The sequence below is a fragment of the Vulpes lagopus genome, chromosome 7 (genome assembly GCF_018345385.1).
Source record: "Vulpes lagopus strain Blue_001 chromosome 7, ASM1834538v1, whole genome shotgun sequence".
Lineage (NCBI taxonomy): Eukaryota > Metazoa > Chordata > Mammalia > Carnivora > Canidae > Vulpes > Vulpes lagopus.
The window spans coordinates 26,483,218-26,500,680 of record NC_054830.1 but is presented as its reverse complement, the minus strand read 5'-3'; the positions used below and the strand labels follow the sequence as shown (position 1 = coordinate 26,500,680).

At 39.0% G+C, this 17,463-nt stretch overlaps 1 protein-coding gene and 1 pseudogene across 14 annotated transcripts in view; both read left to right on the top strand.

Moving 5' to 3' along the window:
* The window catches only part of CFAP20DC (CFAP20 domain containing), a 241,375-nt gene that overhangs the window by 23,404 nt on the left and 200,508 nt on the right, over positions 1-17,463 (top strand). The gene's annotated exons all lie outside the window — the stretch shown is intronic.
* LOC121496407 lies at positions 2,992-3,177 on the top strand (annotated as a pseudogene).

Here is a 17,463-nt window from a genome sequence, read left to right as displayed (position 1 = left end):
AAGTTTCAACTACATTTAAGTCTTCTGTTGCCAGGAACTCTTAACATTTGCTGTTACTTTTTAAATGATCAATATTTGAACTTTTAAGTTTTTGCTTTTGGTCTTACACAGCCTAGATCCATGAAACCATCAGATTTGCCCCAATCTAAGCTCCTTTATCCAAATGCCCTACAGAATTGGTTGTCACTGGGCACCCTTGGTCTTTCTCAGTCTGACAGACACCTCTCCTTCCATGACCCATTCCACTCCTTCCCCTTGCCATAGACACTCTGGTTGCTGAATATCCACATAGCTCTTATGCCTCTGACTTAAATTGTCATCCAACCTGATCCTCTCTCTTCAGTTTTTGAAACTCTAATCACTCTTTAAAGCCAAACCCAAATATGTATATGCTCTGTACATCCTCCTCCTGTTCTCCAATTGCAACCACTTTGAAAACGAAGTTCTTTCTTTTTTTTTTAATATTTTATTTATGTATTCATGAAAGACAGAGAGAGAGAGAGAGAGAGGCAGAGACACAGGCAGAAGGAGAAGCAGGCTCCATGCAGGGAGCCCGACATGGGACTCAATCCTGGGTCTCCAGAATCACACCCTGGGCTGAAGGCAAGCGCTGAACAGCTGAGCTACCCGGGCTGCCCAAAAACGAAACTATTTCTTCAAGTACTTTGGACTCTGAGTTGTAGAAAGCTAATTCTCAGCACTCCCATACTTGTGTATATGATCCCTTTGGGAGTAAGAACAACTTATTCATCATTGTTATCATCAGAGCACTTAGAAGAATTCTGAGTGCATTGGTGAGTCCTCAGTAACACTTGTTATATTGTATTATACTGAAATGTGTTGATATATGGGTGATTCTTGGATTAGAAAAAGTAGAAAAAGAAATGAGAATTAGAATAAAAAACAGGTGAACATGATTTAAGAAAGTATCCAACTTTCATCTTCTCAATACTTAGTTCCTGGAAAACTACTAACCAAGCCTTAATTTAACCTTTAATTTGCTGTACCAAGTATAAACTGCATTTCTCTTAGCTACACCTCTACTGGCAGGATAGTAACTATTTCAAAGAATGAGAAAAGGCAGAATAATTTAGGTAAGGAGAAATAAATTCTCTTGAGTTTTCTCAAAATGATTCTGTGGGTAGGAGTATGTGCAAGTAAATGTTGTTCTCAAGGCTGGGTTAAAGCTAAGGAACATCACACTTGGCTATTCCATGAAAACTCTGATTATAAGCCCATATCAGAATTCCCAGAGAATTTTAATTAATACCAAGCAGTCTGCCTTTTTATATTGGAACACATTAGTGATCTTATGTTTTATATCTCTTTCAGACTTAAAACGCTATTATAATAAACTGAAACAATGACAGTGATATGAAATTCTCGGTATAATTGGAGGTTGGTTATGTTTGTTAGAAATAAATAGGAACAGGGATCCCTGGGTGGCTCAGAGGTTTAGCGCCTGCCTTAGGCCCAGGGCGTGATCCTGGAGACCCGGGATCGAGTCCCACATCAGGCTCCCTGCATGGAGCCTGCTTCTCCCTCTGCCTGTGTCTCTGCCTTTCTCTCTCTCTCTGTGTCTCTCATGAATAAATTTAAAAAAAAAATCTTTAGAAATAAATAGGAACAGCTGTTCTATTTCCTATACATAGGTATTACCATCCCTTTTTTTCCCTAAGGTTAAATGCCACTAATTTATAACTTGGAAAATAAATTATTTAAAACCATATATGATTATTGCTATACCATAAACATAGTAATTTGTAATAAAATGTACAAATTCACTGTATTTTAGAAATCGATATGTTAGCAGAAGCTTCTAAAACATTTTAAAAGTTCAGTTCTCTATTATTTTAGGGAATCTACAAATCTTATCCAACTCCTATTTTTTATAGAAAAAAAAAAAACCTAAGACTCAGGAAAAGGATATGACATTTTTCAAGACACAAAGTTTCTTAGAGGCAAAGGCAATACTAAATCCAGAACTCCTGACTCTCTAGCATCTTTGCTTGACATCTTTGCTGCCTTTTAGTGCTTGTATTGGAAAAAGGTAAAGATGTAGTATGATTTTATAATCATGGTTTCTGACACTTGGAAAGCAAAGTTATTTCTGCAAGTACTTTGGATTCTCAGTTGTAGAAAGTTAATTCTGTTACTGTAATCCAGATTTCTGTTCCTCCCCAACCCTTGTCCTGTACAAACAACCAGAAATCAGTTTAATTCTATGTTTGGGTCAGGATTAGCAAGGTTAAAAAAAACCCAAAAATCTACATCTTTTAAGGATCATTTGGTTGTTAGGGACATTACTTTATTTAAATTATATCAGGTAAAAAGAGAAGTATTAGAAGAACATGCAAAAATCTTATGGATCCCAACTGCACACAAGTTGATACAGGTTTCTTTAGAGTTGAAAGTTGTCAGTAATTGCTCTTTCTCTGGCAGCTACTCTCTCATCTCTTACCCTGTTAGTCCACTCTGTTCTGTTTGATCCTGCAGACTGACTTTCTCTGATTGCTTGCCATTGTGGTCGCAGGCAAATATGGCTCCCTCAATGATCCTATAACTCTAATACCCATCACTGTGTGACCACGTTCAGTTGGTGTATCTTCTAGTGCAAAGATTCCAAAGAAAAATCAGGATCAGTCATTGGCTTTCAGCACATACTTGGTTTCAGCTTCAGAGGCTTCATCTCTGGTTTCAGCTTCATCTTTGGTTTCAGCTTCAGAGGCTCTGAGAAGAGGATGTGGGCAAGGCAAGCAGATGAGCTCATAGACCCATTGCACTCTCCTTTGAGTCTGGGCATTTTCCAGTCATCTTAGAACCTCTTTGTTTCTCAGTAACTTACCAATGACCTCTACAGATATTCCTGAGACTCTCCAGTGGGTATTTAGGGGTACATGGTAGCCAGAATTTTTTCTTAGAGTGAAGTCTACTTTGATGCCACTCCTGTCCTATGTCATGTACTTCATTTACTTGGAATCTTGAGGCTAGCTTTTTGCGCAGTGGCAGTATCGTAGCCAATGAGGTTTATCCGAGGTGCGATTATTGCTAATGGAATCCTGAGGTTATGTCAATAGTGTTGTGTAAACTATCCTAGTTAATCAAGGTAGGCTCTGCTTTGTGTGGTCACTCAAGGACTAAGCAAGTTTTTTAGTGCTACTTTAACTGAATAATAGCACTGATGAGAATGGTTAGGTTTACTGAACATCTGCAGTATATTAGGCTCATTTCATACTGTATTTGCCAGGTTTGCTAGGATAGCTTACAACAGTTTTATGTATTTCTGTCACACGTTACCTGAGAGCTGCAGATGAACTGTAGCTGTGTTTAACTATAGGCCAACTATGTATCTGTCCTATGTCTTCTTATTTTAGAACCTGCACTCAACAAACATGCTCTTCACAAGGCAGGGGCAGAAGAGCAAGAGTCTGAGCAGAACCACACAATTAAATTTAAAGCTTCTTCTCAGATACGTGTGGCACATATTACTTCTACTTATATCCCATTGGCCAACTCAGATTATATAGCCAAGTATGAAGTCAGTGGATGGGGACTTACAAACATCTTACGTATAAAGAGTGATAATGAATAACTGTGAACAATGATAAACACATAAGCATGTGGTCTCATTCATTTATCACAACACTCTTAAATGTGGATATGCTCACCATTGTACAGTGTATTAATTTAAAAACTATATATTTAGCACCTACCATGTCCTAGAGACTATGCTTTTCTGTTACTAAGGGTCAGCCAAGGGTACTCACTATCCTATCTCTTATATTTTAGCAATATGGGTTTATTTTATTTAGATTTTTAGATATACTTGTTTGAAGTAGGGGTTCTTCTATTTTTTGGTCTCAGGCGCTTTTACCCACCTAAAAATTATTGAACACTCCAAAGGGTTTTTGTTTATGTGGGTTATATTTGTCAGTATTTACCATATTAGAAATTAAAAGTAAATTTAAAAGATATTTATTATTTAGAAATAACAACCCCATTACATGTTAACATAAGTAACTCTGAATAATTAGCATAAGTTATCTATATTTTCTAAAGCAAAAAAAGTTAGCAAAGAGTGACGTTATTTTACATTTTGGTAAATCTCTTTAATGTCTAACTTAGAAGACAGGTGTGTTCTCATATCTGCTTCATATTCAGTCTCTTTTGGTATAATACATCATATCACCTCTGGCAAACTCCACTGTGTACTTGTAAAAGAATGAGTGAAAAGGACAAAGAACATCTTAGTCTTGCTCTGAAAATAGTTTTGACATCACAGAGACCCTGAAAATGTCTTGGAGACTCTCAAGGGTCCCTGAACTATCCTTTGAGAACCAAGAGTTCCCTTAACCACACTTTGAGAACTCCTATTTTAAAGTATGTATTTTGAAAGCAAACGTATGAATCCTCAGTGCATTTTCCTAAAGTGTCCCCTTGTATTAATCTGTTTTATAAGTTAGGGAACTTTAGGGCTGCCTGGGTGGCAATATTGGTTAAGCATCTGATCCCAGAGTCCTGGGATCAAGCACCACATCAGGGCTCCCTGCTTTTCCCTCTCCTTCTTTCTCATGCTCTCTCTCTCTCAAATAAATAAAATCTTTTAAAAAAAAATAAATCAGGGCAGCCCGGGTGGCTCAGCAGTTTAGCGCCGCCTTCAGCCCAGGGCATAATCCCGGAGACCCAGGATCAAGTCCCACGTCGGGCTCCCTGCATGGAGCCTGCTTCTCTCTCTGCCTGTGTCTCTGCCTCTCTCTCTCTCTGTGTGTCTCTCATGAATAAATAAGTAAAATCTTTAAACAAACAAACAAAAATAATAATAAATCAGGTAACTTTATTAGTCAAGTAGGCTAAGTGCTATAACAGGTAATCTAATCTCAGTAGTTTAACTCTGTAAAGATTGTTTGCTCTTCTTGCCACAATTCAGGCCAGTGGTAGGGCTCTGACCACCGATAGTCATTTAGAGACCTACACCCCTTCTGTCTTCCATCTAGGATGTTAGAGTCCTCTGCCGGATCTTCTGTATCTGGACAGTAGGTACAAGAAGAGAGAATCTAGAGAACCACATGGGAGGATATTTCTCTGGCCAGAAGACACCACCCATAACAGCATTGGAGATGCTGGGAAATAAAGTCTGGCTGTGTGCCCAGAAGAAAAGGAAACAACAGGCTTTGGCTAAGACATATCATCCTTTACCAGCTGAGTTTCTAATAAATAAGTTAAAAGAAAACTGAGATTTATTGTCAGCTCTTGTGCCCTTATGAAACTTAAGTGATACACAGTGCAAAACAGTAATACTTCACGCTTTGAGAAAAATCATAGGGACACGCAGTCTAAAATAAGTTTTAAATATTTTAAAGTTTTTATTTTGAAACAATTTTGAACTTAAAGCAAAGGTCCAAAAATAGTACAAAGAACTACCTTTTATCCAGATTCACCAGTTAAATATTTTGGCCACATTTGCTTTTACTTTCTGTGCGTGTGTGTGTGTGTGTGTGTGTGTGTGTGTGTACATACACATTTTTCCCCAAACTATTTGAGAGTGAATTGCAGACCTCATATTCCTTCACTAAATACATTAGTATGTACCTACTTAGAACAAAGGCATTCACTGACATAACCACAGTACAGTTTTCAGAATCAGCGTGTTCAGCGTTGATGCAGTATTATCCATGGTGTAGACCTACTGCCCTTTATAGCAATTGTGGTTTTAGTCTAGGATTACACGTTGCATTTAGTTTGCATTTGTCTTCAGTCTCCATTAATTTGGAATGATTCCTCAGCCATTCTGTGTTTTTCACATCAATGACATTTCTGAAAAGTGCAGCCTAGTTATTTTGTAGCATGCCCTTTCACTGAGTTTGATGTTTTCCTTATTAGACTCAGGTTATACATTTTTGGCTTTAGAAATACTATGAAAGAGATATTGTATCCTTCTCAGTGAATTTTTTTAAAAGATTTTATTTATTTATTTATTCATGAGAGACAGTGAGAGGCAGAGACACTGGCAGAGGGAGAAGCAGGCTCCATGCAGGGAGCCCGACGTGGGACTCGATCCTGGGTCTCCAGTATCACGCCCTGGCCTGAAGGCGGCACTAAGCCACTGAGCCACTTAGGCTGCCCTTTCTCAGTGAATTTTATGAAGAGGCATATGATGTTGGTTTGTTCCATTATAGGCGGTGTTCACTTTGATCACTTGGTTAAAGTGTTGTCTGCCAGGTTTACTCATGGTGAAGTTACTATTTTTCTCTTTAAATTAATAAGTCATTTTGGGGATATATCCTGATAGTTTATAGAGACCGTGGTCCTCATCAAGCTCTCTGTTACTAGTTTAGTATGATGATTCTTGCCTGAACCAATTATGACTATAGTGGTTGCAAAATAAAGTGCATTTTTAAAGTTATTTTCTAATTATACATATGAGAAAGAATTGTGGTAGTAGGCACCTGTGGTCTTTCTACCTAGAAGACTTCGCCACATTTTTCTCTTCCTTAAAATTTCTGAGTTTTGTTTGGGTATATCCCCCTGCCTAGTGGCAGACTATCTACTTTTAATAAGACATGACAGCATAGCCGCTGGTGTGGGTTTTGATTGGTAGGTCAATTAGCACCCTCTATCCACTTAGCCACATTTATGCTTTTAGGAGTGGGACTCTGACATACTCTAGCCCAATCAGAGTGAATTTTAGGGCTCTTTTGGTTGCTGGATTAGTAGTACCATTTGTGTCTGGCACCTGTCCTGTGACCCATGAAGATAAAGCTGACCCAGGTGGCAGAAGGGGAGAAACAAAAGAAATTGGGTCATTGGTGACCATTTTGAGCTGTTAAATCAGTCAACCCGGAAACCTGCCCTCCATGAGCTAATAAATTTCATTTATTAAGTGAGCCAGCTTGAATTGGGTTTTCTGTTAACTTTTGACATAGAGTCCTAACTGTTATTCCTAGTAACAGATATAGTCATAGCTGTTTTACCTGATATTTAAAAAATGGTAAGGATGTATGCATAAAACTTTTCAACACCCAATAAAAAGAAATGGGCATAAGGGTTTGTTTATTTCCACCCAGCTTGGTGATGACACCCTGGAATAGGCTACTAAAGAGGGTTAAAATATCAGAATAGGCAAGATTGGTGCAGTGTATCAAAGGGCCCGTGAGTTCATTTGTGCTAGTGAAGTTGTCACAGTTGTAAAGAGGGACTAAATTCATGTACCTCATTTCAGTCAACCAAACCAGCTTGAGTAAATTAAAACACAGTAGGGACACCAAATACAGGTATGTTGGAGCGTCACACACAGCCCAAGGACAGCAGTGCAGCTGGCTGTGGAAGCCAACATTAGAGAGCCTTAAGTACTCTATCTCACTCCTCCATCTCAGCTATTCTGTGTTTCTGCTTCATTTCCAGTCCTACCAGGCAATTTCAGAATACCTATAGAGAGAATATGATTGTGTTAGTTTGGGTCAGATATTCGCCCCTGTTCAGGTCAGTTGCACTCATTGGTATAAAAATGATCTCAGAAGACCTAGCCGTGAGGGTTTGGAGATTTCAAGGAATGAGTCAGACTCTCCAGAGTTGGCTACTAGAGAAACATTTGTGAATGCCACAGACAGCCTAGGGCATAATTGTAAGCAGGAAAAATTGATTCAGGATGCCTTTCTTCCCATCGCGGGACTCCTGCTGCTCATTATTAGCCTGTATCTGTCTCATTTGAATTCTTGCTAAGATGCTCACTAATAAGGGCTTAAGTTTGGGTCCTAATCATTTCCAGGATATGTTTTATTTTACGAAGTCCATGTTTTACACCAGCAGCATCCGCAACCTGGGAATTTAATTGAGCATTCTTGGGCCCCACTCCTGAAGTACTGAGAGAGAAACCAGCAGTCTATGTTTGAACATGTCCTCCAGGTGATGCTGATGCACTTGACATTTGAAAACCACTGCCCTTGGGAACTCCTGGAAACCCATGAAGTAGCCAGAACCCAGGCTCTGTCTTCTTGCTGACCTCTGTTCCTATCAAAACATGGCCAGGTTTTCTTCACCCATTGCTCAAAAGAGTACCTAAGCTCCAGCCTCTAAAGAAGAAAAGGCCCTTGAGTGGTAGAAAGGTTGCTGTCTTCAGCTCTGGAGCCTCCAACTGTGGTTTGGATCAAAGGGCCCACCGTGCATCTAGCATTTCTAGCCATTCTTCTGCCCATGCACAGAGGGCTGACAGTCCCAGTTCCTTCTCCACCTCCCAGCTCTTCCTATGATTCCCTCCCTTCTCCTCCTCTTGCTACTTTTCTCTTCCCCCCATTTTGTTTCTTATCTTCTCTCCCTCTTCATTCTTCCTCCTTTTTCTCATTTTCTTCTCTTTGCCTTCCCTTTTCTGTCTACCTTTTTTTTTATTCTTGCATTTTCACTCTACTTTTTTCTTTATCATTGTTTCTCTCTCTCTCTCTCTCTCTCTCTCTCTTTTTTTTTGTCTTCCTTCCTTTTCCTTCTCATGTCTTGTAATTCTCCACCTGTTCTTCCCCCTCTCACTCCTACTCCTAGGAGGGGTAAACTTGCTTGAGAGAAAACTGAATGCCCCAGGGCCTCAGAAAGTGGCGGATGCCATTACTGTCCTCCCAGTTGCCACCTACAGCCATCCTTAAAACCTCCCATCCCAGGGCACCTTCAGGATTATCGAGGGTGCAAGCCTGCTCACTCCTGCACCTGTTCAGCAAGACCTCAATCTTATGCTCTTCAGCTCTGGGTCCCCTCAGCGTCCTAGCCCGCCTTGGACCCTGACCCTAGGAACAGCTCACACTGCCAAATGCTGGTACCTATTTCCCAGCAAGCCCTGTAACCACACAGGCAGGGTAGGGAGGAGCCCCGCTGTTGAACATTTGCTAATTTCTGTGATCTAAACATTCCTGCTCTGGCTGCCTTGAGGGTACCAACCTGATATCACTGAATGAGGAGCTGGAAAGACATGCTCACCACGGACTCCCACAAACCAGTCAAACCCACAAATGCACTAAGGAGGCCTCACCAGCCTCCTCCCATTAATGCAAATGTTTTGCAGTTAACCATTAACGGATTCTTTCATTTGAAACATCAGATGTTTGTTCACTCATTATTTAACAGACCCATCTTTTTAGAATGGCCTTTGGAATAATTAAAAATAGCAGTATATAATGATTGCCACAACACCACCTTTTAGTTTGACTAAATAAAATTCAGCTGCAAATATGGCTCCCAGAATTGGAGCCTTTTCAATTATTTGTAAACCCTTTTACTTATGATTCTGAGCTCGATCAAAATATCACTATAAATTGACAACACTTTTGGGTTATAGATATAATAAAGTCTCAGTTAATATTCGGTTAAAACACAGAATATCATTCTGTCACCCTATCTTTTTTATTTGTATTCTACAGCCTCTCTGGTGGATTTTTATTATTTTTAAGTAGCTTCACATTATGTTTTATGATACATTTCTTCCTGCAATAGTTTTGCATACAGATGGAAATGTTGGGAATCTAGTTTAAGGCTGATCTTATTTTTTTTATTCTGTTATGTGATTGATCTGGTCAGTGAACAAGAAATTCTTCGAGGCCATCCATCACTCCAGGCAGCAGCTGAGCTAAACCTTCTAACTCACTGCTTCCAGTCAGTCATGCAAGATTCGGGTTATAAATATTGAATGTGCAAACAACTGTTTAAATTAGCTGTCCTATCTATTTTATGCAATTTCAGTAGAAAAGCAAACTGATATATTGTTTAGTGGCAAGAAGTAGAAGACAGTGAATTCAGTATTATCTTTCCATACGTCATTGAATTCATCCTGTTGGCAAATATTTAAAATAGATCAAATTAATTCTTGTTCCCTTAAGTTAAATTAGAAATAAGGCAACTGAGCATGTAATTTATGTAGCATTTTTGGTTTTTATATTCAAACAGTAGCAAGACTGTTAATAATTGTAAATGTAGCCATCTGTCATAAATATAGTAGCCAATTGTTAAAAGCTGAGTTCTGTGAATTTTGTTACCTCTTTGCAATAACAAAAAATAGCTTAATATTTGGAAAATATTTGGGCAGAAAGGAAAGTAGCAGCTGGCTAGTCCTACCATTCCTGGTAAGCATCAAGAATATTGAACATGTGCAGGTGTTTGTGCTTCTGCTACTTGGACTGGTAACAAGTGGGCATACTGTCACTAGTATTGATATACACAGTAAATAAAATTACTAACCATTTGTAGTGACTTCAAAGAGCCTCTTGTATGTGATGAATTTAGGTGAATTTCCAAAATTGCTATTTCTGTTTTAAGTCTATCCTTCAAATTCTATTATTTGGGGAACATCCTTTCAAGTAGCCTCCATTAATAGCATACCTGAACTGCTTATAAAAGAGAAAATTATCTGTCTCCCTCATAGGCATGCAGGGTGTTCAGCATGCATGTCTTAGCAGTTGGGTTGCAACCTAACGAAAAAGCTGAGCAAGATCTTATGTTACTTTCTGTGAGAAACACTGCTCGTTATCTTCTCAAATCCATTGTTCTCTCCTTTCCTATAACAGAATTTTGGTCAGGATGGCAGTGAACCTAGCTAAACTGATGCATCTTCCTTTACTCCCCTATAGCTAGGGACAGCCATGTGACCTTGTTCTGGCCAATGAAATGCAAGTGGAATTCACTTGGCAGTACTCCCAGGAAAGCTTTTTAAAAGGGACATACTCAGCTAACTTGTTCTTTTAGCCCTAAGTTCTTTGGCACTTTGCTCTTGCCTTATTTTCTTCTCCAGATGTGAATAAAATGCATCGAAGTGCAGCAGCCTTATCGAGAATATGAAGGCAAAAGCTATATGTGAGGGTGGCACAGGGGAAAATGGAGAAAAAAGCTGGGTCCCTGATGGTGTTACTGAGCTATTAACCTGTCCCGAACTGTCAGTCCTTAGACTGAGTAAATAAGCCTCATCTTTGTTTAAACCACTATTTTTCAGTGATACTTACAGCCTAACACATCACTAACTGGTATAGTTCTCTTTCTGAGCTATCTATGTTTTCATGAAATTATGCATTGTGTTTTTTAAAGCATAGTCTACTTTGGAATTACAGAAGTCAACTTTAACTTATGTCTACGTGTGAAAATCAATTGAACCAGGATGGCCATACTAGTAAATTCATGATTGATAAAGGTAAAAATGGCATTGTGCAATAATTTTAGTAATAAAGATCACAATTTCAGGATAAAGCTCAGGGAATTTTCTTAATGTCATCTCTCAAATCTTATTTTCTTTCGTCTTTGATCAATTCCTGTCATCTTTTCTCACCCTTCAAGTTCTCATAGTAAGGTAGAGGCTAATTTATCAACAATAATAATGTAGCATTACAGGTCCTACAAATATTTGTCACAAATGTAAATCTGATTTTATTACTTTCCTGCTTAAAAGCTTTCCATAGTCTTTGATGTAATATTAAAGGCATTTTCATTCTGGCTACAACTGTCTTGTTCATTTCAATCACATCCCTTTCTCCCAACATACTCCCCCAGCCCTGTGCTGTTTAAAACTACTGGACTTTTGGGGATCCCTGGGTGGCTTAGCAGTTTGGTGCCTGCCTTTGGCCCAGGGTGTGATCCTGGAATCCTGGGATCGAGTCCCACATCGGGCTCCCTACATGGAGCCTGCTTCTCCTTCTGTCTGTGTCTCTGCCTCTCTCTCTCTCTCTTTCTCTCTCTCTCTCTCTTTCTCTCTCTCTGTGCCTCTCATGAATAAATAAAATCTTAAAAAAAAAGTCACCCTAAACAGAAAGAAAGAAGAAGAAAAAAAAATTAAAACTTCAAAATCAATCAATCAAACAAACAAACTACTGAACTTATGGTAGGATCCTGAAACCATACCATACTTCCATTCTTTCATATCCTCCCTTATCCTGTCTCTCATCTGCATTATGAACATTCCCTACTCATCCTAAAAAACTTGGCTTCAGATATCTTTCTCTTTGAAGCTTCCCCTGGCTCTTCTAGCTTTATCTTCCATGATTTCTGTAACATTCTTTATAGGCTTCTATTATAGCATTTATTGGGCTGGTTTATATTTATTTCTAGGTCTGTCTTTCCGAGGAGATTAAGTTCTGTGAAGAGATGGCTAGCATCCTTTGTTTTGCAGCTTCAGTAAGTCAGGATCTGGAATGGAGTAAATACTAAGAATTTTTTCATATTTTTCGAACAAGAAAATAACTTTCTGCACCTCTTATTTGAGTGCTAAGATTATTTACCTGTTAATATATCCCTGTTAATATATCCCTCTGAAGAAAATGCTGCCAGTATTAGAATCTTCATCAATGATAGAACAAATAGGGCAGCATGGGCTCCCTGCATGTAGCCTGCTTCTCCCTCTGCCTGTCTCTCTCTCTCTCTCTCTCTCTCTCTCTCTCTCTTTTTCTCTCTCTCTCTCTGTCTCTTATGAAATAAATAAAATCTTAAAAAAAAAAAAAGATAGAACAAATAATCATCGTCCATTGGGGTCATCTCTGCATCTCCTGTTAATTGAACCATGACTGACTTCTTGCTTCTTTGTGTGTCTTTAATTTTTGGCTCACATACCACACATTGCACAAAGCCTGAACAGTAAAGCCTGAAGTAAATAACATTCACCTCCAAAAAGAGCATACCCCTTCCTTTAGGGCCAGTGGAGGAGGCCAAGGCTGTGCCAGTCTGTGGTTGGGCTGGGGCTTGAAACTTCCGTGTGATTCAGTGTACTAATCCTGTGAGGGCGTGTGATTCAGTGTGTACTAATCCTGTGAGGACAAGCTCAGGTCTTTGCCTTCCAGAGGGCTTGAGCTCTGACCACTGGCAAGATTCAGCAGATTTACAGCCGCATGGCTTTCTAAACTGTAAGAGATCTCTCTCTCTCCTTTATGGCCCAGATGCCAAGTAGGAAGGGCCCCCAGGGAGTTCTCTTTGTTCTCAATTCTGCCCCTGGCTTTCTGTGCCTTGGCAGATCTTTTTTCCCTCTGCTGCCTGACCCAAGCCTACTGAGGAAGGCTGCCTTACACTCTATGAAAGCTGAGAACTCCTTGCAGAGTTTTCTTTTAGCTGTCCCAGTCACCCCTAGCTTCCTGAAGCTGAAATCCCAGAACACCTTAGATGAATTTCTCTTCAGTCTCTAATTCTACCCTGTACGTTCAGTATACCACCTCCCGCTCTTGGTAAAGACCCATGGGGGAGGGTTGACAGATAGGCAGAGGCTTGCTTTGGAGGGGGGCCTATCAGCATTCTATGCTGTCATTCAGCCTACATGGGAGCTATTATAAGCTAGGCTGCTTTCTCCTTATCTCCATCTATAGCCAACTCTCTGTCTTCCTTCTGACATGCTCCAAATAAGAACAGCCACTGGCCATTGGTTTCTCCTTCCCTATGAAGGGTTCATTCACTTCTGGAATTTAGTTCAGTTAGGTCTCCTTGCATCCCCAGCTCTCTGATGGGTTTCTAAAAACCATGTTTTCATAGTTTATCAGGCTTGTTTTGGTTGTTGGGGTGAGAGTAACAGCGTTTAACCACTTTCTACATCCTAACCTCCTTCTCTCCCCTTCTATCCATTCATTCATCCATGCCTGTGTAGATATGTATACACACAAATATACGTGTATGTGTGTGTGTGTGTGTGTGTGTGTGTGTATAAATGTAGGGATATTTTTAAATGCTTTTCATTGATGAATAACACTATATCTTGTGTATCATTTCCTTCCCTCTACATCCCCACATTATCAGAAGGTACATTCTTATTGTATTAATTACATGTAGAAGGAAATGGCTTCATCTTAAGGAAACAAAAGGTTCTTTTCACTAAAAGCCTTTTTTTTTTTTTTACTTCAGTGTGTCTAGGATATTTTACAAATAGCAGTTTATTAGCTCATATTGTTTTTTAGGCTTCATCAAATCTAGAAATGAGAATAATCAATCAGTTAAATTTGATTAGTTCACAAATAATGTAATCTTTATTGACCACAAGAAGATGAACAATCAGATGATGAGAACATGTAGTTACATTAATATATTGAAACTTTGATGACAATATGAGCTAATGATAGTTCTGTGATACTTACCGCCTGCCTAGAAAATAGAGTGGTGGCATATTAAACATGATGTTATCAGTATTTCATATCAGTTGAGTTTATCTAAACTTGGTAAAGTGATATAAAATGAATGCAAACATGAAGTTTAATTTATATACAAATTTTAAGAGCAAAATTTGGAAATTACAGGAGAGCAAAATTCCTAAATGATAGATTTTGAGTATGTTATAGTCTCTCAGTAGAGTGGTATTGACCACAGAACACAGTGATGTATAAGAGGACTTCTCATTGGTTAGCTTTTTTTTTGCATAACAAACCATTCCAAGTTTCCGTAGCTAAAGATTATGTATTTTTGTGCATCTAAGGGTGGGTGGAGTTGACCATGTTAGCTGGGTGTGTCTGGATAGCTGTGCTTGAAACAATAGAGGGCAATTGGCCTATGCACATCTGCTTCTCTTCTCCAGCACCAGGATGTTATCTTTCTGCTGAAGGGAACAGATCGAGTTAGGGGAGTTGCCCAGGTGCCACGTGACACACATGCTTAAGCAAAAGGAACAGGAGCGTGCATGGAGTCTGAAACGGGGAAAGGCATTCCCAGACAAGGTGACAAGTCCAGCACAGACTTTGAGGACCTCTTTTATTTCTTGATAAGTGATCCAGGCTCAAGGCTCATACTCCAACTCACGGGGGCTGAAAGACTACACACGTGAGTCTGCCTCTTCCAACAGGCATTTTCACAAAGAGTGTCCTTTAATCCAATGGGTCTGTTCAGAGAACTTCCCTTGTGTTTAGTTTAAGCAAAAACTAAAAAAGCCGTTAGTAATTGGGGGCAATGCAAGTGAAGTTAGAAAAATATCCATCCTATTGTATGTTTTAATTACAGGCTCCTCTGCTTTCTTCCTACAAGTTAGTTTCACACCTCTCCTGGAATGCTATATGTGGCAGAATTAGGATTGACCCATTTTTACCATCATCAGGCATAGTCTGTCACTTAGATGCATTGAGTGCTCCATTTTCATGTCATGTCTGGAAAATAGAAACAGATGTTTTCAGACTTGTCCCACTAGCAAGGGATTTCATCTGTCTGTGTCTAGACTTATTGCCATCACCACACTGTGTCTATGATGTTCTTAACTTGGATCTTTTATGGGGATACATATGGGCTCCTCTGGCATATATGTGACTGTTGGTTTAGAAAGGTAAAGTCCAACTATGAAAGCAGCCTATAGATTGCTATTGTGAAATGTACCCAGCTCTCCAAGTATTAACTCCTTTTTTGAATCTCTTGAATAGATAGATGGGTTACATAACACCTGTAAGTTTCATGTAAACACCCAGCAAGTTTCTGGCTAAAAGATTTGTGCAGCAAATCTCCATTTCCTTCTCTCCTATGTAGAACTTCTGTTAGAACTGTGACACCTGCTTGCCCTGCATCCACCCATTCTGTTGTCTTGATTTAAAAGAGAGAGAGAAATAAGAAACTAGGTTCTTATAATGCATAAAGTGAGTATATTGTTTCAGATATGCAACATTTCATAATTCTTAAAAGCCTTCCATTTTCCCCCTCCCTTCTGTGCTGCATTTTTAGTTTGGATAATCAGTACATTTACCACCCCCTCCAAGCTCTGGTAGCTCTTAAAATGCTTACAAAATAGATCTTTTGATTCATCCTATAACCACAGGAAAAGAACACAGGATTTTTCCATCAGAAATCCCAGATGTCTTACAGCTTTGTCAGTAGCCAAGACCTTGGGCAAGGGATTTCACTTTTTAGGAGCCCCAGTTTTTTTTATATGTAAAAGGAGAAAATGCCTACTTAATATGAGGATTAAGTTTGATGATAAAAAAGAAAGTGTTTTTTAAGCTGTACAAATGTTAGTTCTTGTTAAAAGAAGGTCACAAGTACTATCCTTTTTGTATAAACTTAAAGTTTATCAGCCCCTTGGGTAAGGGAGAAAGATGAAGAAAAATAGAACCAATCTCAATTGATAAGCCCAAGAACATTGATTTGGCATCCCTTACTACACTTGGAGCCCATACGAGGTACATCAGATTTGTGGCTGAGAGTAGGAAAAATAGAATATAAAATTCAGCAGTGCTCACTATGGTGTTAATTTGTCAGAAACCTGCATTGTTTTTGTTTTTGTTTTTTTCTCAAGGTATCCAGGATGCACTTCAGTATTTCTCATAATTAAAGTTGTAGCATCATCAATGATAGTTCTTAAAGCATAAATTACTCAGTAGATGTTTTTTAGAATTTGGAATATTGAGTCAGATTTTAATTAATAGTATATAATGCCTAGCACATGGTAGTCACTCAATAAAATTTATTGTATGAATGAGTGAATGACTGCCCATTTAAAAATATTTCCAGCAGCTCTTCTCACATAACACCATTTTAATTATGCTGGATACAAAGTACATTAAGAAACATTCATTTTTCCAATGACTTTCATTTAGAAATTGGTGATGTGACCCCTGGATTAGGACCATGTATCCCTTAGGAAGGGAGCTAATATTTCTTCAGCACATGTGTATGACAGGTGATCCTATCGGCATTCATCTCAACCACTCTGGATAAGAGATCTTTTAGTTCCTTTTTGTAGATAAACTGATATTCTAAGAGTATTTCTCCCAAGGCTTCTCAGCAGGTTAAGAAGTGGGATCCCAATCAGTTATGTTAAGCCCTGACAGTCCATATGCTTTTAATTGCATTATTGTGTCTCCTAGGCAGTGGTTAAGATGGTGGCCAGACACCTGGCATTTCAGTACACTTTAGGTATCTTAAAATGCCAAAAGCCATGGCCTTGTTTAGTAGTTCACCTTTTCTCTTTAGAATGTTCTCAGTTTTGGAATCCTGTCTTTACCACAAATCACCTTTGTGCCCTTCCTCTCAAGCAGCACTACTTGGCAGAGGGCCTGGGGAGCCCCTGACTCCTATGAGACCAGACAGTAACATCAGGAGCTTCCTCTTCCTCTCTGAGGCAGGCCACTCTTCATCGGAAGTGCTGCCTGACTGTTTCTCTGCTTTTGAGAGATTAGAGGAAGACTTTCTTCTTCAAAGGTCAAACTTCCAATCATCAGGGTTGCTAACCCCTTTTCTTGTAGGTCCACATTGTCCTATAGAGGCAGCGTCCAGGGCTCTGTCTTCAGTGTAGTATCAAAGAGTCTTTATAAAGTGTCGAGATTAAGCACGTAAATTATAATTTACTGTGCTGTGTTAATTATTTTAACATTGATTTAGATTTTCTGGGTCTTCTCTTTCCTTTTCTTCTGTTTCCATTCAGCAGGCTTTGGCCCTTTGAATTGACTCTTTCTAACGCTTATTTCTTTGATTCCAATATGCAGCCTACTTTTAGTAACATTTAATTTTTTAAGCTTCTTGGAATTAATAGATTTCTTCCTTTTCATCTTATAATTTAAATTC